Here is a 24,906-nt window from a genome sequence, read left to right as displayed (position 1 = left end):
GAGGTTTCTGGCCTGTGCGCTGGTCCCGCACTGTATCTCAATAAATAGATAAGCAACGAAGGTGCAAAAAGAAGAGGCAAGAGAAACAGCAGTAACATTTCACTCTGTAATCCAGGTTGCTCAGGGAAAATTATCTGAAGGAAGGGTAAATTTGAAGGCAGAATACAGGGTCAATAGCAGAATGCTCTGCTGTGTGCAGGAACAGACAGATCTTGGGGTCCACGTCAATAGTTCCCTCGGAGTTGCGGCACAAATTGACAGGGCGGCGAAGAAGGCATATGGTGTGTTGGCCTTATTATTCGGGGAATTGAGTTCAAGAACCGTGTGGTAATGTTGCATTCTATAAAACTGTGGTTAGACCACTTTTGGAGTACTGTGTTCATTTCTGGTCACCCCGTTATCGGAAAGATGCAGAAGCTTCAGGGGAGGTGAAGAGAAGATTCACCAGGATGCTGCCTGGATTAGAGAGAGGGTGCAGAGGAGATTTACCAGGATGCTGCCTGGATTAGAGAGGGTGCAGAGGAGATTCACCAGGATGCTGTCTGGATTAGACAGAGGGTGCAGAGGAGATTTAACAGGATCCTGCCTGGATTAGAGCGGGTGCAGAGGAGATTCACCAGGATGCTGCCTGGATTAGAGAGAGGGTACAGAGGAGATTCACCAGGATGCTGCCTGGATTAGAAAGGGTGCAGAGGAGATTCACCAGGATGCTGCCTGGATTAGAGAGGGTGCAGAGGAGATTTACCAGGATGCTGCCTGGATTAGAGAGTGTGCAGAGGAGATTCACCAGGATGCTGCCTGGATTACAGAGTATGCCTTATTTATTTATTGCAATACAGTGTGGAATAGGCCCTTCTGGCCCTTCAAACTGCACCACGCAGAAATCTCCGGGAACATTTACAATGACCAATTAAGCTACTAACCAGTATGTCCTTTGACTGTGGGAGGAAATGGATCACCCGTGGACACGGGGAGGATGTACAGACTCCTTGCGAAGGACACAGGAGTTGAACTCCGAACTCTGATGCCCTGGGTTGTAGTCGCGTTGCACTAGCTGCCAGGCTAGCAAGGCACCCTGTTTACATCCCATTGACGGGTTTGCTACTTGCTGACTCCTGTTACACTCTCCACAAAAGCTTGGTCCAGCTTCGAGCTTTGTTGGGGAGTGGGGTGAAGATGAAGTAGGAAGCGCATTGGAGCAGGAAGTAAGATGCAGACTAGAAACATAGAAATATAGAAAATCTACAACACAATACGGGCCCTTCGACCCACAAAGTTGTGCCAAACATGTCCCTACTTTAGAAATTACTAGTGTTACCCCTAGCCCTCTAGTTTTCTAAGCTCCATGTACCTATCCAAAAGTCTCTTAAAAGACCCTATCGTATCCGCCTCCACCACCGTCACTGGCAGCTCATTCTACTCACTAGAGGAACACCTCGTACTCTGCTTGGGTGATTACAACCCGACAGCGTGAACACTACATTGTCTAGCTTCAGGTAATTGCTCCCCCTCTGGTCCTTTACTCTCTCCTCCAGATCGACCCTGTTCCTCCTACAGACCCCCTCACCCCGTTTCTTCCCCCACTTCACCTGCCTATCACCCAGAGACTCCTCCTACTTGGCCCCCCCTCCTCCCACTGTTCTCATCTACCTCCCTCCCTCCCTTATTTGATTCCGTGCTCCGTTGCCCTCTCCAACGAGACTTCACCTCCACCTAACACCTGCCAGCCCCACCTCGAGAGAGGCAGGAAATGTTGAGCAACACTCGAAAACTTCTGCACACGTACCATGGAGAGCATTCTGACTGGCTGCCTCACCAGCAGAGATGGCGGGGGGTGGGGGGAGCTACTGCACAGGATGAAGGAGCTGACAAGGTAATTAGTCTGCCCCATCATGGGCACCAGCCCCCATTCCTTCAAGGAGCAGTGCCTCCGGAAGGTGGCGTCTGTCATTAACGACCCCCAACACCCAGCACGTGTCCTCTTCTCATTGCCACCATCAGGGAGGAGGCACAGACGCCTGAACACACACACATGCACAACGATTCAGGAACAGTTTCTTCCCCTCTGCCATCCAATTTCTGAATGGACATTGAACCCATGGACACTACCTCACTACTTTTTTGTATTTCTGTTTGTTTACAGTACTTATTTTAACTTAACTACTTCATAGACATGCTATATATAATTACAGTAATTCATTTTTTTTTCCTATGTTTATCACCATTGCATTGTACTGCTGCTGTAAACTTCACAAATCTCACGACATATGCCAGTGATATTAAACCCGATTCTCGTTCTGATTCTGATAAAATGCTGGAGGAACTCAGGGTCAGGCAGCATCTATGGAGGGAAATAAACAGTCGGGACCCTTCATGAGGACTTCTGAAGAAACATAAATCAGAATTATGAAGACCCTGTTGAAAAGGGTCTCAGCCTGAAACGTCGACTGACTATTCCTCTCCACAGATGCTGCCTGACCTGCTGAGCTCCTCCATCCGTCAGTCACCCGGATAACCACCTCTTGGTCCTCCACTATGCCTCCACCTCCATCTATCAGTCCTGATGAAGGATCTTGGCCCAAAATGTTGACTGTCCATTTCTCTTCACAGTTGCTGCCTGTCCCACTGAGTTTCTCCGGCATATTGCAGCAAGTTCCCTTCCTCTTATTGATAAGCCAACAAACCGTCATGGAAAATGTATTGTCTAAGCGTATGGCATCACAAGCCAGTGAGGTTGTGGAACACTGACGCTTCCCACCTTCTGTGGGTAGCTGACCTTTACGTTTCTCAGTTGTGCTTGCCCTAGGGGTACGAATGTGGCTTCTATTTTTACCGGTGACCCATGTCCTGCACACACTCCACTTGCTAAGCGTTCGTATCTATCTGCAAGACCACGCTGATGGCCGGGGTTTCTAGGAGATCAGGCTGCAGATTGGACAGTGGTCACCTCTTCCTCTCCCCAGCCCAAGACTGCTAAAGCTAAAAGGACTTGTTTCGGCTTGTGGGACCTTTGCATGCATACAAACTGGCTGCCCCACCCCTCCCTTCCCTCTCCTTCAATGGTTCCATTTAATATCAGAGAGAGGATACAGTGTACAACCTTTCACAGCCATCCATGCAAACAGAAGAGTACCCCCTAAGAGTGAATGAATGTGAAACTTCAGAACCCCAAAGCCCCCCCTCCTCCCATGCAGAAACTGCAGCAAAGGATCTGCCTTCCCCCCTCCCCTGTCATTTACTTCAGCAAGAAGCATCAGTATTCCCACCACCCACCAAGCAAGCAAGCAATAACAAAGCCCCCAGAGAGAGACTACCATCTGCAGTGCAACAAAAACTAATTGTTCGCCAACAATTTGACAAGTGCGGTCTGACCAACGCCTTATAAAGCTTTCATCCTTGCTCTTCAAAGATTCAAAGTACATTTATTATCAATGTATACAGAATACAACTCTAAGGTTCTAGTCCTCTCAAAATGAATGCCAACATTGCATTAACCTCTCTTACCACTGACTCAACTACAAATTAACCTCTAGGGAATTCCCTAAATTTTCTCCCCGTTCAGAAAATAGTCTATGCCTTTATTCCTTCTACCAATGTGCATGACCATACACTTCCCTACACTATATTCCATCTGTCACTTCTTTGTCCATTGCCCCAATTTGTCTTTCTGAAGTCTCCATGCTTCCTCAATACGATTCGTCCCTCCACTTACCTTCGCATCATCCGCAAATATGGCCACAAAGCCATTATTCCGTCATTCAAATAATTGACATACTGTATAACCCAACACAGACCCCTGCGGAACACCACTAGTCACCATCAGCCAACCAGAAAAGGCTCAATTTATTCCCACTCTTTGCCTCTGCCAGTCAGCCAATCCTCTATCCATGCTGGATTTGTTCCTGTAATACAATGGGCTCTTATCTTGTTAAGCAGCCTCATGTGCAGTACCTCATCAAAGATCTTATGTGCAGGTAACACACATAATCTGCACTCAGTGGCCACTTTATTAGGTACACCTGTATGCCAGCTCATTACTGAAAATACCTAATCAGCCAATCATGTGCCAGCAACTCAATGCATAAAGGCAATCAGAAATGGTGAAGAGGTTCAGTTGTTGTTCAGGCCAAACATCAGAATGGGAAAGAAATGTTATCTAAATGATTTTGACCGTGGAATGATTGTTGGTGCCAGATGGGGTGGTTTGAGTATCTCAGAAACTGCTGATCTCCTGGGATTTTCATGCACAGCAGCCTCTAGAGTTTACAGAGAATGGTGTGAGAAACAAAAAAAAAATCCAGTGAGCGGCAGTTCTGTGGGTGAAAACCCCTTGTTAATGAGGGAGGTCAGAGGAGAATGGCCAGACTGGTTCAAGCTGACAGGAAGGCGACAGTAACTCAAATAACCACACGTTACAACAGTGGTGTGCAGAAGAGCACCTCTGAATGCACAACACGCCGAATCGAATCTTGGTGGACAGGCTACAGCAGGAAAAGACCACAAACATACACTTAATGGCCACTTTATTAGTTACAGGAGGTTCCTCATAATAAGGGCACTGAGTATAAACGGTACATTGATAATACAAGACATGGAAGAGGAAAAAAAGACAGAAAAAATATAATCACTAATATTGATCAGAAAAGTACCCTTATCTCTAAAGAATACCACTTTCCCCGTTCTAAACTTGACTACTTAACTTGACTCCATATTGTCTGTCATTTGGTACTCATGTGTTTGATGTTCCTAGAACATTGAACATTGCAGAACAATACAGGCCCTTTGGCCCACAAAGTTGTGCTGAATATTTAGCCTACTAACCCTTTCCTCCCCCATAGCCCTCAATTTTTTCTTCATCCATATGCTGTGTCATATGATGTAGGTAATCATGGTCTTTCCCTGACCATAAGTTTTCTACAGAAGTGCCTTGCCATTGCCTTCTTCTGGGCAGTGTCTTAACAAGATGGGTGACCCGAGCCATTATCAATACTCTTCAGAGATTGTCTGATTGGTGTCAGTGGTTGCATAGCCAGGACTTGCGATCTGCACCAGCTGCTCATACGGCCATCCACCACCTTCTCCCAAAAGTATCAGACTCCACCACCACACCTGGGAGTGCATTCTAAGCATTTACCACTGTCTGTGTTAAAAACCCGCCTCTGACATCTCCCCTAAATTTTCCTCCGCTCACCTTAAAAGGATGTCCTCTGGTATTAGGCATTACCACCCTGGGAAAAAGTCTCTGGCTGTCCACTTTTTCTGTGCCTCCTAGCATCTTGCACACCTCTAACAAGACACCTCTCATCCTCCTTTGCTCCAAACAGAACAGCCCTAGCTCACGCAGCCTTCCCGTAGAACAGAAAGTTTCTAATCCAGGGAGAATCCTGGTAAATCTCCTCTGCACCATCTTTAAATCTCCCACATCTTTCCTATAATGAGGTGACTGGAACTGTACACAAAGTTCCAGGTGTGCTCTAACCAGGGTTTTATAGAGCTGTAGCATTACCTTGGGGCTCTTGCACTCAGTCCCCCAACTAATGAAGGCCAGCACACCACGTACCACAAGCCACCTCTCATCTTCCTTCACTCCAAAGACAACAGCCCTTGCTTGCTCAAACTATCTTCTGTTAACATTGCTGATTTTGTGGCATCTTATCAGCAGTTGGTGAGGCCTGGTGTGAAGATCAGCTGGAGATTTGGTTGGATGACAGAATGGGTATAAGGGCTGTAGGTTCACCTCCTATGCTTGGTCACCACTGTTCCCTCTGAGCTGCCTAGTAGCTGAAATGCTCCCGCACACATAGCATATGCTGCCACACAGCTAAAATTTTCTTTCATATGTTAATTGTGAAATACCCTCTAATTGATTATGAATTAATGAATATAATCCATAAATTGTATAGATAATAAACATACCATAACCTTTACTTTCAAAAATTTTAGAGCTTCAACATACTTACATTGTCAGAGTTTCAATTTACAGCACTGTTAAAAATTTCAACAATAAACACAGAATGGAATTCGGTAGCTCATTGTTAATAGACTGCCAGTCTGCTGACTGCCAATACTAAGTTTAAAAGTTTATGAAACATGAAAGATTTTTGTAATGTATTTCATTTTAGCCTTCAATTAATCATTATAATCAAAAGTGTGTTCATACTATGCATATTACAAAAAAAAAACATTTAAGGTGTCACACAGTTTTCAGGCTGTGTGAGTATTTCCTGCTCAGAACAGTGTTCAGTCTGCACAGCTGACCAATGGACATAGCTGGAAGGTGGGGAGTTGGTGAAGGTGGGATGTACTCTCTGCTCCATTAGACTGTGAGTTACACCTGGTGTTGTGGGGGAGTTGACACAGGTCTTAAATTGGGAATGGCATAGCCTCACATTTCTTTGAGACCTGGAAGAGGCCATTCGGTCTTTCAAATCTATACCGGCTCACTGAGGATTCTCATCATCCTACTCCCCTGCACCCTATTCTGTCTCACACACACACACCCATCACAACAGGCTCTGCTGCCTCCAACCTAATTTATAACCTACACAACATGCAAAATGGAGGAGGAACCCAGCAGGTCAGGTGGCATCTATGGAGATGAAAACATGGAATAAACAGCTGACTTTTTGGGCTGAGATGACCTGATGTTTCTCAGCCTGAAACTTTAACTGTTTATTCCTTTCCATAGGCACTGCCTGAGCTGCAGAGTTCCTTCAGCATTGTGTGTGTGCGTGTGCGTGTTGCCCTGGATTTTCAGCACCCGCAGAGTTCCTGGTGTTTATGAGGGAAATAAACAGTCAATGTGTCAGGCCGAGGCGTTGCAGAAGCTCGTGTTATGACTTCACAGTGGTCGATTATTTTGGGCTGTGGGGGGAAACCAGAGCATCTGACACACAGACACACTCTCACTCACACACACACTCACTCACACATGCACACACACACACAAACACACACACACTCACACACTCACAGACAGACACACAAACACACACACACACACTCACACTCACTCACACACAGACACACACACTCACTCTAATACGCACAGCCACACACACAGACACACTCACTCACACACAGACACACACACACTCACTCACACACGCACAGCCACACAAACACAGACACACACTCACACTCACAGACACACAAACACACAGACACACACTCACTCACACACACAGACAGACACACAAACACACACACACACACTCACACTCACTCACTCACACACGCACAGCCACACAAACACAGACACACACTCACACTCACACGCACAGACACACAAACACACAGACACACACTCACTCACATACACAGACACACAAACACACACACACACTCACTCACTCACACACACAGACACACACACTCACTCACACACGCACAGCCACACACAGACACACACTCACTCACACACGCACAGACAGACACACAAACACACACTCACTCACACACACACTGACACACTCACTCACTCACACACGCACAGCCACACAAACACAGACACACACTCACACTCACAGACAGACAGACACACACACACAAATGCTGGGGGAAATCAGCAGGCCAGGCATCATCAATAAACAGTCCATATGCACGTCCCCCTTGTGGAATGCGCGGATTTCCTCCGGATACTCCGTTTTCCTCCCACACTCCAAAGCTGTACTGCTTAATAGGGTAATTGGTCATTGTAAAGTGTCCCGTGATTAGGTTGGGGCCAAATTGGGGTTGTTGGGGGTTGCTGGGCGTCTCGGCTTAAAGGGCTTATTCGGTGCTGTACCGGCTAAGTAAAACTAAACTAAAAGATTTTGGAGCCGAGACCGGGGAATTGTGTTTCTGATGCTCTGAATCAGTGCAGAGAAGTTCGGAATGGGGAAAGAGTCTCGGGGGGGGGGGGGGGGTCCTGGTCTAGTCCTCACCCTAATTCTTACGTTGGGTGCACGTCTTCGATTGGACTAACTCTGACCCAGGAGACTGGACCAGTGCAGGATAGCATCTCACCAACCCCTTCTCGTGACTACGGTGGGCAGCAACATGGGACAATTATTGGCAGATCATAAACACAGGAAAAGCCTGCAGACGCTGGAAATCCAGAGCAACACGGGCAAAATGCTGGAGGAACTCAGCAGGCCAGGTGAAGGGGGGTCTCCGCAGGCAACGAGTTAAACGCGAAAGGGAGAGAAATTGCGGAATGACATTGTCAGGATCTCGAGTGCCATCTAAATCCCGCAGGCTGCCACCTGATCGCTAACCTGGTTTTTCAGTGAAATCTGCGGTCGGAACTATGAGTGACAAATTCCATGTCCATCGTTACCGCGGAGTTAATATTCACAGCTTTTAGGGAACCAGGTACCGATTGCGTCAGAATTTACGCAATTCAAGGGGAAGGATGTGGCTAACGCTATTAGAATCACCGAGTAATTTCCACTCAGAAAGGTCAGAAAAAAAAACCCGATCATTACAGAGGATTCAGTCTCGCCAGAAGGCCTGCAGGAACAGACGTTCGGTATCTCGACTCTGCTCCGAATCGGGGTACCGAGAGCGGGGTCTCACATCCGCGTGGAAAAGGGTCCGATGAGATACTGTGATTCGGGGTAACAGGGGCAGGTCAGTGCAAGGACTGGCTCCCCGGCTCTCTGCACCCCCCCCCCAACCCCATCCTCCCCACCCCTCACAGAATGCTTCTGTGTCCCAGAAACGAACCGGCCCGTCCGCTTCCCCCTCCACAGACGCTGACTGACCCTTCAGCAGAGGACTCTTTTGCCCCATCCCAGAGCGAGTACCACGCCAGAACCAGCTCCACCCTCCTGCCCTAGGAGCAGAACCATGGTTGAGTACCATAAGAGCAATATCGGGTGGAGATGGGCTCTTCGGCCCATCTCAACCATGCCAAACCTTCGTGTTTGCTTATTTATTTCTTGAGATACGGTGCAGTCCTTCAAGCCAAACAACCTGGCAGCCCTTTCTTTAATCCTAGCCTAATCATCGACAATTTAGAATGACCAATTAGCCTGCTAACTGTCTTTGGACCGTGGGAGGAGATGGGAACACCCGGAGGAGGCCCAGACATTCCATACAGTTAATCTCAGGACTGAACTCCGAACTGCAATGCCCAGAGCTGTAGTAACGTCACATTGACCACTACACTACTGTGGCCTCCCAGCAACCATCTCCGACCTCCAACCTCCCCTCCTCGGCTAGTTCCCCTCGCCCGCATTTGGCCGAGGTTCCTCCAAACATCATAGCAGTCAGTGCAACGCATTACAGCCCCAGCGGCTCGGGTTCAATTCCCGCTGCTGCCTGCGAGGAGTTTGTACGTTCTCCCCGTGACCGCGTGGGGCTCCTGTGGGTGCTCCGGTTTCCTGCCACAGTCCAAAGACGTAGCGGTTGGTAGATTAGTTGGTCACATGGGTGTGATCGGTCAGCACGGGCTTGTCGGGCCAGAAGGGCCTGTAACCATGTTGTACCTCTAATCAAAGTGTCTTTTAAATGTTGTTGTTATCTCTACTTCAGCCACATTCTCCGGCCGCCAGCTCTGTTTACCCACCACCCTGTATGTGAACAAATTCCTCCTCAGGTCTCCCCTCTCTCACCTTCAACCTCTACCCTCCAGTTCTTGCTTAGGGAAAACGACTCTGTATTGAAGTCAAAGATTCATAGACCACCACAGCACAGAAACAGGCCCTTCAGCCCATCTAGTCCGTGCCAAGCTTGTTACTCGGCCTAGTCCTGTTGATCCGCACGCAGTCCATAGCCCTCCATGCCCTTCCCATCCATGTAGCTATCCAAATCTTTCCTAAATATGGAAATGGAACCCGCATCCATCACTGCCACTGGCAGCTCGTTCCACACTCGCACCACCCTCTGAGAAAAGTTCCTCCTCAGGTTCCCCTTAAACATTTCACCTTTCACACATAACCTATGACCTCTAGCTCTCGTCTCATCCAACCTCAGTTTAAAAAAAAAGCTGCTAGCATTTACCCTGTCTATACCCCTCATAATTTTGTATGCCTCTATCAGATCTCCCCTCACTCTCCTACACTCCGGGAAATAAAACTCTTACCTATACAACCTTTCTCTATAACTCAGACCCTCAAGTCCCGGCATCATCTTTGTAAATTTTCTCTGTACTCCTTCAATCTTACTGATATCTCTGTTGTATTCTACTGTCTTCAGTTATAAAATGTCACCCTTGCTTTCTGGTTGCTCCATGGATGTCCTCTCCCACCATCCCAGCCTCTGGGATCTCCCCCAGCATTAGACCCTTGGAGATCTTAGCATTTTGGTAGTTCTTTCTCCCTACCACTTCTGCTCTATCCTGGCTAGATTATGCTTTATTGGCATCCAACTCTGGTAGGTCCTGGTATTCCTGCTTCTCCCACCATCCAGGCCGTGCTCTCTTCTCACAGTTGCCATCAGCAAGGAGGTACAGGAGCCTCAGGGTCAAGAACAGTTATTACGCCTCAACCATCAGGCTCCTTCCTGAACCAGAGGGGATAACTTCCCTCACCTCAACTCTGAACTGTTCTCACAACCTTAAGGCAACTGTTAGTCTTGCGAGACCATGGATCTGTGCCTGGAAAGTCTTCACTCTCCAGGGCACAGGCCTGGGCAAGGTTGTATGGAAGACTTGCATTTGGCCCCTACTGCAAGTCTCCCCTCTCCACGACACCGACGTTGTCCAAGGGAAGGGCAAAGGCCAATTCAGCTTGGCACCAGTGTCGTCGCAGAGCACTGTGTGATTAATTGCCTTGCTCAAGGACACAACACACTGCCTTGGCTGGGGATCGAACTCATGACCTTCAGATCGCGAGTCCAATGCCTTAACCACTTGGCCACGTGCCCACAACCTAGAGGCTTATCATCATCAGAGACCCCCACCACCCAGGCCATGCTCTCTCCTCACTGCTATCATCAGGACAAAGGTGCAGGACCCAAAAGTCCCAACACCACCAGGTTCAGGAACAGTTATTACCCTTCAACCATCCGGCTCCTGAACCAGAGGAGATAACCTCACTCAGCTACATTTGTCACATCACTGAAGATGGTAAGACCACAAGACATAGGAACAGCCTATCAAGTCTGCTCTGCCATTCCATCATGGCTGATTTACTATCCCTCTCAATCCCATTCTCCTGCCTTCTTGCCATAACCTTTGATGCCCTGACTAATTGAGAATCCATCAACTTCCACTTTACATACACTCAATGACTTGGCCTTCACAGCCGCTGAACTGTTCCCACAAGCAATAGGCAAATTTTCAAGGACTCGTAAACACATTTGCCTATTACATATTGATTATTATTATTTGTTTTTATTTTGAGTTTTTCTAGCTTTGTATTTGCACGGTTTGTTGTATTTTACACGCGGGTTGTTTGTCCATCCTGATGGGTGCAGTGTTTTGTTGATTCTGCTGTGTTTCTTGTATGTATTGTGAACACCTGCAAGGAAAGGAATCTCAGGATTGTGTATGGAGATATACACTATATCTACTTTGATAATAAACTTACTTTGCATTTTGAACTTCTCTCCCCCTCCCCCAGCAGTTGTCTCCAACCTCCGTCCTGCCCCCTCCATTCCAACTTGCTCCATCTGCCTCCCATGTTCCTTTCTGTCTGCTGACTCACTGCTCTCCCTTCCTCGACCTGCCCAACACCTTTCACCCCTCCTCAGTCCACCAATCACCTCCTGCCTCATCACAGCCCCCTCTTCCTCTTCATACTGATCGTCACCCATCTCCACTCTTGGTGCTCATGCAGGGTTTCGACCCAAAATGTTGGCAATTAGAGTGCTAGAACTAGAGCCTTGTAGCACAAGAACAGGCTATTCGGCCCAACTCACCCATGCTGGCCAAGATGACCGCCAAAGCTGGTCCTATTTGCCTGTCTTTGATCCATAATCTTTTTTTGCTCTTTCCTATCATGTAGCTCTCCAAATGTCTTTTAAGTGTTGTTAACGTACCTGCCTCAACATCTTCCTCGTTTCATCTGCAGACCACCCTTTGTATGAAAATTGCCCCTCTGGTCTTTTCCCCCTCATTTCAAACCCTCTGGTTCTGGATTCCCCAACCCTTGGAAAATGACAGTGTGTTTTCAACCTGTCTACGCCCCTTATAATTTTACACACCTGTCAATCCTGCACAGGTAGGCATCTCCCAGTCTCCGCCCAGCTAACTGGAGCTACCTGCCACTCGTTTCCAGCTCATCACCTGCAGCCTATTTAAACCCAGCTGTCATCCATAACCCATTTTCCCTCATTGAACCAGCCAGTCTTACTCCTAGCCTTCAGTTACCTTGTTGCTTTGGCACGTTTAAGATTAGTTCTCTTTTGCTTAGTGGCCTCCTCATGGCTGGGATGGAAACACCCGTGCTTTTCAACGAAAAATCCTACAAAAGGTAGTGGATTCAGCCCAGTATATCATGGGTAAAGCCCTTCCAACCATTGAGCACATCTACATGAAACGCTGTCATAGGAAAGCAGCATCCATCATCAGAGATTCCCACACCCAGGTCATGCTCTTTTCTCACTGCTGCCATTGGGTAGAAGGTACAGGAGTCTCAGGACTCACACCACCAGGTTCAAGAACAGTTACTACCCCTCAACCATCAGGCTCTTGAACAAAAGGGGATAACTACACTCACTTGCCCATCCATTGAGATGTTCCCACAACCAGTGATCTCACTTTAGGGACTCTTTATCTCATTATCTCGTTCTCATTATTTATTTCTATTTATTTCTATTTGCATTTGCACAGTTTGTTGTCTTCTGCGCTCTGGTTGATCTTTCATTGATCCTGTTACAGTTAATATTGTACAGATTTGCTGAGTAAGCCCACAGGAAAATGAGTCTCAGGGTTGTATATGGTGACATGAATGTATTTTTGGTGACATGAATAAAATTTACTTTGAACTCTGAACTTTGAAAAACCTGCCTCTCAGGTCTCCTTGAAATCTTTCTTTCCCTTCTCACCTTATACCAGTGTCTTCTAGTTTTAGACTCCCACCCCTCCCCCGCCCTGGGTTAAAGACTGTGATTATCTATGCCCTCCCCTATGAATTTATACACCTCTATATGTTCATCCCTCAGCCTCCTACACTCCGACCTATCCAGGTTTTCATTCAAACTCAAGATCTCTACTGCCAGTAACAGCTCGAGAATCTTTTGTGTGACTCTTCAGTTTAGTGACATCCTGGCTTTTCCCGGGTCACCGGAGTTGCTCACAAAGTGCTGTCTTACCATGACTGGAGAACCTGTAACATGACTTCTTCACCCTCTATATACCTGAGTCTCCACTTTCAGGGAATTGGGTAGCTGTGCCTTTGGGCCTCTAAGTAAGGAAGGGCACTTTAACAAACGTCTATACATGTGTACTGGAGAGTATATTGACTGCCTGCACCACAGTCTGGCTTGGAAATAACGATGTCCTTGAACAGAATATCCCGCAAAAAAAATAGTAGATATGGCCTAGCCATCATTGTAAAGCCCTCCTCACCATTCAGCACATCTACATGAAACGCTGTCACAGGAAAGCTGCGTCTATCATCAGAGACCCCCACCACCCAGGCCGTGCTCTCTTCTCGCTGCTGCCATCAGGAAGAAGGTACAGGAGCCTCAGGACTCGCACCACCAGCTTCAGGAACAGTTATTACCCGTCAACCATCAGGCTCTTGAACCAAAGGGGATAACTTCACTCACTTGCCCCATCATTGAAATGTTCCCACAACCAATGGACTCACTTTCAAGGACTCTTCATCTCATACTAATAATAAATAAATAAGCAATATATATTTGTTTTTGCGCAGTTTGTTGTCTTTTGCACTCTAGTTCAGCGATCAATTTTCATCGATTCTGTTATGGTTATTATTCAATAGAGCTACTGCGTATTGAACAAGAAAATAAATCTCAGGGTTGTATATGGTGACATATATTCACTTTGATTTTAAAATTACTTTGAACTTTGAATGAATATCGAGTATTTGAGGCCAGAAGTGCAAAGCGTAAATCTGAGACTCTCTCCCAGCTCCTTTCCAATGAATTACCCCCTAGAGAAGCCCAGGCTGTGATGGCTTTCTGGATCTCATTATCACAAGAGATTCTGAAAATCCAGAGCTACACACAACATGGAGGAACTCAACATGTCAAGCAGAATATGAAAATGCAAACATGATGAAGTCTGCAGGTGCTGGAATTTCAAGCAACACACATAAAAGTTGCTGGTGAACGCAGCAGGCCAGGCAGCATCTCTAGGAAGAAGTACAGTGGACGTTTCGGGCTGAGACCCTTCATCAGAATACCTCATATTCCATCTAGTTAGCCTCCTTGTATTCTCACCTGCTATCATCTCCCTCTGGTTCCTGTCCTCCTTCCCTTTCTCCCGTAATCCACGCTCCTCTCCAATCGGATTCCTCGTCCTCCAGCCCTTTGCCTTTCCCACACACCTGGCTTCACCTATCACCTTAAAGGTAGCCTCCTCCCCCACCCCCCCCACCTTATTTTATTCAGGTATCTTCCTCCCTTCCCTTTCAGTCTCAGTGAAGGTCTCGACCTGAAAGTGTATATTCATTTCCATAGATGCTGCCTGACCTGCTGAGTTCCTTGAGTATTTTGTGTGTGTTGCTCAGGATGTTCAATCAGATGGATGAAAGAAAAATGGAGGGTTATGTAGCAGGGAAGGGTTCGACTGGTCTTGGAGTAGGTTATAAGGCTGGCACAACACGATGGGCTGAAGGGCCTGCACTTTGCTGTAGTAGGCTCTGTTCTATGCTCTAGTTTGGCCTCAGGTTAAAGTCAGGATCCAGGCAGCCGAGACAAGAAGCTAAATCTGGGTCAGAATTACATCCAGCCAACAAGCTGTTAAAAAGTTATAACCCCTTTCATTCAATTTAGAAGAAAAATTACTAATTTACCGGATCTTCTGGTGTGCACTGTGGTTCGTCAGGACATTGTTGTGGTTGCATTTGCTTCCAACGGGGTTTTTTTATAACTATGTTTTAATATTTCACAACACTGCAAACTCCTGTGTCAGTTTCAGTTTGCGTAGTCAGCTGAAATACGTCCAGAAAATGCGGCGCGCTGATTGATTGGAAGTTTCCCTCGGAAGACCAATCAGTACTGGGATGGATTGATAAGGGACAGCTTCTCCCTGATTGCTATTGGGCTCCTGAACCATTTGCCTTTTCCACGTCCCCTTCCCAGTGGCCCTTGGTCTCGTCAATCTACTCCTTCTTGTCTTTCCACTACTGTCATGTTTCCATTTTGACTCTGCAACTCGTCGGTCTTTAGTACAATTTTCACACGATTCTGCTCTTCTGCACTTGTCACCATATTTACTATCACCGTGCACACAGCGCACTCTGCGAGTTTCATGCGAGCAAGGAATTTCACCGCACCGCGGTGTACCGGACACTAAACTGGTCCGGATCTGAATCTGATTGCCCTTCGAGGATAAGCTTGTCAGCCTGTCCCCAGCTGGAAGTCAAAGGGGATTTGGGACAAGGTCAAATGATCCAGGAGATGCTGGGAACAAACGCCTGAAGAACCAGTGTTTTAGGAATAGCTTCTTACCCTCTGCCATCAGATTTCTGAACAGCCCATGAACACTATCTCTCTATTCCTCTATCGCACCAGATACTTACAGTACCTCTCTGTCTCTATGTCTGCCTGCATGCCCGTCTCTCTGTCTGTCTATCCATGTAAAACAGGGGTTCCCAACCTTCTTTATGCTTTGAACCAATACCATTAAGCAAGGGACCAGTGGACCACAGGTTGGGAACCCCTGGTCTAAAGAAACACACGCAAAAATGCTGGAGGAACTCAGCAGGTCAGGCAGCATCTTTGGAGAGGAATAAACTGTTGATATTTCAGCAGAGACCCTTCATCAGCTCCTGACCTGTTGAGTTCCTCCAGCATTTTGTGGGTGCTTCTCTGGATTCCCAGCATCTGCAGAAACGCTTGTGTCTGTCTGTCTGTCTCTATCTATCTATCTATCTATCCATCCATCCGTCTGTCTGTCTGTCTTCATGTCTATATGCCTGCCTGTCTGTTTATCTAAACACAAAATACTTTGTCCTGACGAAGGGTTCCGGCCTGAAACGTCGACCGATCTTTTCCACAGATGCTGCCCGACCTGCTGAGTTCCTCCAGCGTGTTGTGAGTGTGGTCTGTTTATCTATCTATCCAGCTAAAGGAGCATACACAAAATGGTGGAGGGACTGAGCAGGTCAGGCAGGATCTATGGAGAGAACTAACGAGTCGACATTTTACCTGAGACCCTTCATCAGGACTGACCTGCTGAGTACCTCCAGTGTTTTTTGCATGTTTCTCTTTCTCTGCATCTGCATCTGCAGAATCTCGCATCTGTCTATCTATCTATCTATCTTTATACCTGCCTGCCAGTCTGTCTATCTATCCAAAGGGACACATAAAATGTTGGAGGAAATCAACAAGTCAGGCAGCATCTATGGGGAGTGTCTCCAGCATTTTCTGATTTTACTTCAGATCTTTGGCATCACCCCCACCATCAACGTTGGGCGCCCAGAGGAGGCACTCTACCGCAGATGCCCAGATACTCCTGGTCGAGGACTGAGCAAAGGCATCTGGAGAAGGAGCCCCTTCCAACAGTGTACGAGGGCACTGTGCTACGTGAATGCGGGCAGGAGCACACCAGCTCAGCAATGATGTGCTAGATCAGTTGTCAGACACATCCTTCTCCAGTCCTGGGACAGTCTGTGCATCCCACACCTCAGACCTGCCCGTGTGTGTGTACAGGTGCACCTAATAATCAACGATTAATCAATTGTAAGTGTCTGATGTGCTGCAGTAACAGTGCAGGACAGGACATAAATGATGCTATAAGTTAAAAAAAAATTAACAGTATATGAGAGGAATAACATAAACATCTGATAGGTCTTGAGCATGTAGCTGAGGACCAACTGTAACCGCTACCTTCATTAGAAACACATCTACAAATTATACCCACGCAGTTATTAATGACCCACACCGACAAGCAAGCAAGCTTCAGTGGCTGTCAGCTCGGCATCTGACTCTCCAGCTACACCTCTGCGACACGGCAAGCAGCTTTCAGAAATGCAGCCTGTGTTAAGCAAACAAAAGGAGAAATGCATAGTCACCTCCTGGAACTCGTCAGCGGACCCAGCAGCAAGGCGTGTGACAGGAGGCAGAGGATGAACTGAGTACTGCCTGAGACCTGAGGCAACTCAGACAGAAGCCTCACAGGATGTCAGGCAGAGAGCGCATAACCTCAGTCTGTGGTGTCTCTCAGAGAAGCCACCTCCCGTATGACAGAGATGTGTAGTAAAAGCATTGTGGATGGAGTGGCTAAAAATCGTTTGTAGGTGGTACTGCGCTGATCAGGGAGGTGAAAGGTAGCATTTCCTTTTGACAGAACACACACTAGAAAATGGAGGAACTCAGCAGGTCAGGCAGTGTCTATGGGGGAGACTAAACAGTCAATGGGCTGAAAAGGAAAGAGGCAGAAGCCAGTATAACAAGATAGGCTTCTTCTCCCCTTCCTCTCCAGTCCTTATGAGGACTGTGTTGCTATCATATGGTATACAGGGTGATATTCTCTCTCCACAGAAGCTGCCAGAACAACTGAGTATTTCCAGCAATTTGTTAGATTCACAGCATCTGTTAGATCTTCATCATAGGCACACAGAACCTGTTAGAAGGACACAAGAAATAGGAGCGGGTGTCGGCCATCTTGCCCGTTGAGCCTGGTCCACCATTCAATAAGATCATGGCTGATCAGGGCATGTACCTGCTTTTTCCTATAATCCATAAATCCCCCTGCTATGTAAAAACCTAACTGTGTCTTAAATATAATAATGAGTTACTTCTCCTCAACCATCAGGCTCTTGAACAAAAGGGATAATTACACTCACTTGCCCATCATTGAAGTGTTTCCACAACCAATGATCTCACTTTAAGGACACTTTATCTCATTAGCTCATATTCTCGTTATTTATTGCTATTTACTTATATTTGCATTTGCACAGTTTGTTGTCTTCTGCACTCTGGTTGATCTTTCATTGATCCTGTTATTCTATAGTCTTGCTGAGTATGCCCACAGGAAAATGAAACTCGGGGTTGTATGTGGTGACATATATGTACCTTGGTAATAAAATTCACTTTGAACTTTTGAAACATATCTGATCAGGCAGCCTCTACCCTTTCCTGGGCAGAGAATTCCACAGTTTAACTATTCTCTGGAAAAACATCCTTCTCATTTCCATCCTAAATCTATTCCCCCAAATCCTGAGGCTGTGTCCCCTAATTTCGTCTCACCAATCAGTAAAAAAAAACCTTGCTGCCTCCATTCTCTTCCATAATTTTATACATTTCTATAAGATCCACTCTCATTTTTCATCTCCCGCGTTAGGAACATCAAAAAAGCGATGGCACAATTAGCGTAATGCTAATACGGTGCCATTGACCGGGCTTCAATTCCAGGGAGCGACTCAATAGAAACTCTGGGGACAAATATTTTTTACACACTATGGGTGGTGTCAATGTGCAATGAGCTGCCAGAGGAAGTGGTTGAGGTAGGTACAATAACAACCTATAAAAGACTGCTGGACAGAGATGTATGTCGGAAAGGTTTACAAGAAGGGTTCCCAACCTTTTTTATGCCATGGACCAATGCCAGTAAGCAAGGGATCCAGGTTGGGAACTCCTGACTTGGAAGGTTATGGGCCAAATTTTGGCAAGTTGAGTCATAGTGAAGTACAGCACAGAATCAGGCCCTTTGGCCTATCTAATCCATGCCTAAACCATTTAAACTTCCTATTCCCATTAACCTGCACTGAGACCATAGCCCTCCATATCCCCACAATCCAAGTCTCTATCCAAACTTCACTAAAATGTTGAAATCGAGCTTGCATGCACCATTTGTGTTGGCATCTCATTCCACAGTATCATGACCCTCTGGGTGAAGAAGTTTTCCCTCATGTTCCCCTTAAATTTCTCACCTTTCACCCTTAACTCATGACCTCTGGTTGTAGCCCCACCCAAACACAACGGGAAAAGCCTGCTTGAAGTTTAGCCAAACTATACCCCTCATAATTTTGTATACCTCTATCAGAATTCCCCTCAATCTTCTACATTCCAAGGAATACAGTCCTAACCTATTCAATCTTACCTTATAACTCAGGTCCTCCAGATCCAGCAACATCCTTGTGAATTTTCTCTGTACTCTTTCAACCTTGTTTACATCTTTCCTGTAGGTAGGTGACCAAACCTGCACACAAGAATCCAAATGAGGCCTCACCAATGCCTTATACAACTTCAATAAGATCCCATCTCCTGTACTCAATAAACAACACACATCAAAGTTGTTGGTGAACGCAGCAGGCCAGGCAGTATCTCTAGGAAGAGGTACAGTTGACGTTTCAGGCCAAGACACTTCGTCAGGACTAGTCGAAGGGTCTCGGCCTGAAACGTCGACTGTACCTCTTCCTAGAGATGCTGCCTGGCCTGCTGTGTTCACCAGCAACTTTGATGTGTGTTGCTTGAATTTCTAGCATCTGCAGAATTCCTGTTGTTTCCTGTACTCAATACATTGATTTATGAAGACCAATGTGCCAAAAGCTTTCTTTACCTGTGACGTCAATTTCAACGAATTATGTACCAGTATTCCCAGATACCTTTGTTCTACCACACTTCTCAGTGCCTTTCTGTTCACTGTGTAAGACCTACCCTGGTTGGTCCTATCAAAGTACAAAACCTTCCACTTGTCTGCCTTAAATCCATCTGCCATTCCTTCTGCAAACCACAATAATCTTCCTCACTGTCCCCAATCTTGATGTCACCTACAATCATTCAGATTGTTGATATGGATGACAAATAACATCGGACCCAGCGCTGATCCCTGCGGCACTTCACTAGTCACAGGCCTCTAGTCAGAGAGGCAACCCCCCACTACCACTCTCTGGCTTCTCCCACAAAGCCAATGTCTAATCCAATTTACTCCCTCATCCTGAAACTTCCTGACCAGCCTCCCACGCAGCAGGGACCATATTGATGTCCGTGTAGACAACATACACTGCCTTGCCTCCATCTACTTCCCTGATAACGTCCCTGAGAAACTCCATAAGATTGATTAGACATGAGCTATCGTGCACAAAGTCAAGCTGACTACCTGTAATCGGTCCATGTCTGTCCAGGAACCTTCCCACCACTGACGTCAGCCTCACCAGCCTATAATTTCCAGGTTCATGTTTAAAGCCTTTTTAAGCTGCAGGACAACTTGGTTATCCTCCAGTCCTCTGGTACCTCTCCTGTCGCTAAGGATGTTTTACATATCTCTGCTGAGGCCCTGGCAATTTCAGCAGTTGCCTCCAGTAGGGTCCAAAAGACTAGATTGATTGAGGCATCTTGTTCGGCATGGACTTGTTGGGTCGAATGGTCTGTTTCTAGGCTGTAGGACTCTATGACTCTATAATCTAAATTATGCCTAAATTATTTTTCCATTTTTTGAGCAATGTAGCACAAAGTAAAACCTCTGGACCCTTCAAGCTGCACCACCCCAGCAAGCCCACAGCCCTGATTTTATCCCACCCGGATCACGGGACAATTTACAATAACTAGCTAACCTGCCCGGGATGTGTTTGAACTGAGGGAGGAAACTCGCGCATTCCACGGGGAGGACATAAAGACTTCTTATAGAGGACGCTGGAATTGAACTCTGAACTCTGAACTCTGGAACATCCCAAGCTGTAATAGCATCGCGCTAACTGCCACACTTCCATGGGGCCCTAACAAGACAATGAAGAGAAAAAGAAGACGGCTAAAACCAGACATTAATGCAAAAATAAAGAGCCAATCAGAGACAAGTCCATGATGGTGGAAGAGATGGTCTGTAGTATTGCTTTACTGTGGTAGGCTCATGTTTGCGCATGCCATTTCAGGAAGCTGATGATTGCAGGAAGGTAGCTGTTACTGAACCTGTTGGTGAGGGACTTCTGGCTTCTATACCTCCACCTGATGGTAATGGGTGATGATCATTCAGAGTCCACCCACTTCAATTCGACTTCCCATTCCCATTCTGACATGTCTGTCCATGGCCTCCTCTACTATCATGATGAGGCTAAACTCAAGTTGGAGGAACAACACCTTATATTCAGTCTGGGTAGCCTCCAACCTGATGGCATGAACATCAATTACTCCAACTTCCAATAATGGCTGCCCCTCCCTCTGCCTTTTTTTTCCCATTCCCCATTCTGGTTACCTCTCACCTCTTCTCTTCTTCTCACTAGCCCACCACTTCCCTCTGGTTCCTCTTCTCCTTCCTTTCTTCCATGGTCCATTGTCCTCTCCCTTTCTCTTCACCATTTACACCTCGGACTTCAACTACTGCACAGAGTCTTGTCATCTTCAGAAGTTTTCGGATGACTCTGCCATAGTTGGATGCATCAGCAAGGGAGATGAGGCTGAGTACAGGGCTACGGTAGGAAACTTTGTCACATGATGTGAGCAGAATTATCTGCAGCTTAATGTGAAAAAGACTAAGGAGCTGGTGGTAGACCTGAGGAGAGCTAAGGTACTGGGTGACCCCTGTTTCCATCCAGGGAGTCAGTCTGGACATGGTGGAGGATTACAAATACCTGGGGATACGAATTGACAATAAACTGGACTGGTCAAGGAACACTGAGGCTGTCTACAAGAAGGGTCAGAGCCGCCTCTATTTCCTAAGGAGACTGAGGTCCTTTAACATCTGCCGGACGATGCTGAGGATGTTCTACGAGTCTGTGGTGGCCAGTGCTATCATGTTTGCTGTTGCGTGCTGGGGCAGCAGGCTGAGGGTAGCAGACACCAACAGAATCAACAAACTTATTCGTAAGGCCAGTGATGTTGTGGGGATGGAACTGGACTCTCTGACGGTGGTGTCTGAAAAGAGGATGCTGTCTAAGTTGCATGCCATCTTGGTCAATGTCTCCCATCCACTACATAATGTACTGGGTGGGCACAGGAGTACATTCAGCCAGAGACTCATTCCACTGAGATGCAACACAGAGCGTCATAGGAAGTCATTCCTGCCTGTGGCCATCAAACTTTACAACTCCTCCCTTGGAGGGTCAGACACCCTGAGCCAATAGGCTGGTCCTGGACTTATTTCCTGGCATAATTTACATTTAACTATTTAATTATTTATGGTTTTATTACTGTTTAAATATTTATGGTGCAACTGTAATGAAAACCAATTTCCCTCGGGATCAATAAAGTATGACTATCTATCTATCTATCCAATTCCTTCTTCTTCAGCCCTTTACATCTTCCACCTATCTCCTCCCAGCTTACTCTATCCCCTCTCCCCCATCCACTTACCTTCCCCCTCACCTGTTTCACCTATCACCCACCAACCTGCACACTTCCCCTCCCTCCATTCCGACTTCTTCATCCTTCCTTTCCAATCCTGACGAAGGGTCTTGGCCCAGAACATCAACTGTTCATTCATTTGCATAGATCAGGGGTTCCCAATCTTTTTTATGCTAAGCACTCCTACCATTAACTGAGGGGTCCACGGACCCCAGGTTAGGAACCTCTACCATACATGCCACCTGACCTGCTGAGTTCCTCCAGCATTTTGTCTGTGTTACTCAAGAATTCCAGGGTCTGCAGAATCCCTTGTGATTATAATCCGGTGGAGGAACTTAGCAGGTTGAGCAGCATCTGTGAGGGGAAAGGAATCTTGGCGGGTTGGCGCGTGCGCAGCTCTCCGGTGAAAAATGATATCGTATCCATTAAATAGGGGCCGTGGACAATTCTGATTTGATGGAGACGGACGTGAAAGCACAGAGGAACATCTGGAGAAATTTCTGAAATGTCGGTTCGCTGCTGTTGTTACTGCGCGGTCGGGAATCTTCCAGAGGGAAGGCCTCAAAATCCCGGGCTTTGCCTGGGGTTGGCGACCGAGATTGAGGTCGAATCGTTCAGACAGAGATGGCGCTCAGTACTCGGTGTCGGAGAGCTGATCAGAGGCTCGAAGTTTTCGGATGACTTAGAGTCGGACCGTGGTCGGGTATGGCAGGGAGAGATTTCTTCCTTCTCCTGTCTGCATGAGATGTGGGACATTTGAGGGACTTTAAACTTTTTACTGTGCTCATGGACTTCTTCACCAAGTTATGGTATTGTTGCACTGTTGTAACTATATGTTATAATTATGTGGTTTTGTTAGTTTTTTCAGTCTTGGTCTGTCCTGTGTTTTGTGATATCACACCGGAGGAAATATTGTATCATTTCTTAATGCATGCATTACTAAATGACAATAAAAGAGGACTACGTGTCCTCATAATCTAATCTAATTGTTGATGTTTTGGGTTGAAACTCTGCATTGACCTGAAATATCAACAATCCCTGTTCTCCCACAAATGCTGTTGCCCTGGCTGAGTTCCTCAGGCAGATTGTTTGTTGCTTTAACAGCTCAACACCACCACTGTCAGGAAAGATGTGGAAGTACAACCAGTCATCAGCCTTCTTAACTGATGAAATAGCAAACTGTCTAGAATCATAGAAAAGTACAGGACAGAAACATGCCCTTTGGCCCATCAAATCCACACTGATCCATTTAAACTGCCCACTCCCACTGACCTGCACTGGGATCAGAGCCCTCCACACCCCTACCATCCATGTACCTATCCAAACTTCTCTTAAACATTGAAATCGAGCTCGCATCCACCACTTGTGCTGGCAGCTCATTCCACATTCTCATGAACCTCCGAGTGAAGAAGTTTCCCTCATATTCCCCTTAAACTTCTCACCTTTCACTCTTAACCCATAACCTCTAGTTGTAGACTCACCCAACCGCAGTGAAAATCTCATTTACCTTATCTAGATTTGCCCCTCATAATCTTGTCTATCTCTATCAAATCTCCTCTCCATCTTCTACATTCCAAAGAATAAAGTCCGAACCTGTTCAGTCTTTCCTTATAACTCGGGTCCTCCAGACCCAGCAACATCCTTGTAACTTTCGATGTACTCTTTCAACCTTGTTTACATCTTTCCTGTAGGTAGGTGACCAAAACCGTATACAATACCCCAAATTAGGCTTCACCAATGTCTTGTACAACTTCAGCATAACATCCCATCTCCAGTTTCGAACATTTCCTCTCTCCCAGCTCAGAACACTGACCCCAACATCCCGCACCGCCATGCCACACCCTACAAGAATTTAGTTACAATAATACAATATCTTCATGAAATAATTATAAAGGACAACTTAGTTCAAAGTGTTATATAGAAACAATAAATGGCCTAGTGTGGGGGTTAATACCAAAAATCAAAGCCCGAAATTTGATCAGAGGTGACGGGTGCTACACTAGTGTAGTGTGTTTACAGCTCGGGGCATTAGAGTTCAGAGTTCAGTTCTGGTGCCAGAGCAAGAGTTAATTGAAGTACATTGTAGATTTGGACTCTAATTCAGATTTATGATGTGTTCTAGTTCTGGTCTCTCTTTCTTGTTACTACCTTTGGGTGATTTTTGAATCGAGGCAGCCTGCAGATAATGAACACTGAGCTGAACTACGCCTCCGCAAACAAGAGAAAATCTGCAGATGCTGGAAGTCCCAGCGACACACACAAAATGCTGGAGGAACTCAGCAGGCCAGACAGCATCTGGCAAGAGCACAGTCGACATTTTAGGCTGAAACCCTTCCATGGGGCTCTTTGCCTTTTGATTTTGTGTTTTATATTCTGTGTTTTTGCTCTTTTTCGTCGCAATTTGCTCGTGATGGGGAGGAGGAGGTTTTGGTGGTTGATGTTTTTCTTTGGGCAGGTTCCATGGTTCTTATTTTCTGACTGTCTGTGAGGACGACAAATCTCAGGGTTGTATACTACATACATACTTCGATAAGAAATGTACTTCAAATCTTTGAATCTATAAGG

The 24,906-nt window shown here is 46.4% G+C and overlaps 1 protein-coding gene across 1 annotated transcript in view; it reads right to left on the bottom strand.

Moving 5' to 3' along the window:
- Window positions 1-17,216, bottom strand: part of LOC140204749 (interleukin-2 receptor subunit beta-like) — an 82,382-nt gene extending 65,166 nt beyond the window's left edge. The window contains exon 1 of the mRNA XM_072271505.1: window positions 17,136-17,216. The gene's annotated coding sequence lies outside the window, so the exon portion shown is untranslated. The remainder of the gene's footprint in view (window positions 1-17,135) is intronic.
- Between the last annotated feature and the right edge of the window lie 7,690 nt (window positions 17,217-24,906).

This window comes from Mobula birostris, chromosome 11 (assembly GCF_030028105.1).
Source record: "Mobula birostris isolate sMobBir1 chromosome 11, sMobBir1.hap1, whole genome shotgun sequence".
In the NCBI taxonomy this organism is placed as follows: domain Eukaryota; kingdom Metazoa; phylum Chordata; class Chondrichthyes; order Myliobatiformes; family Myliobatidae; genus Mobula; species Mobula birostris.
Note: the sequence above shows the minus strand (reverse complement) of the source record. Positions and strands in the feature narration are given on the sequence as shown.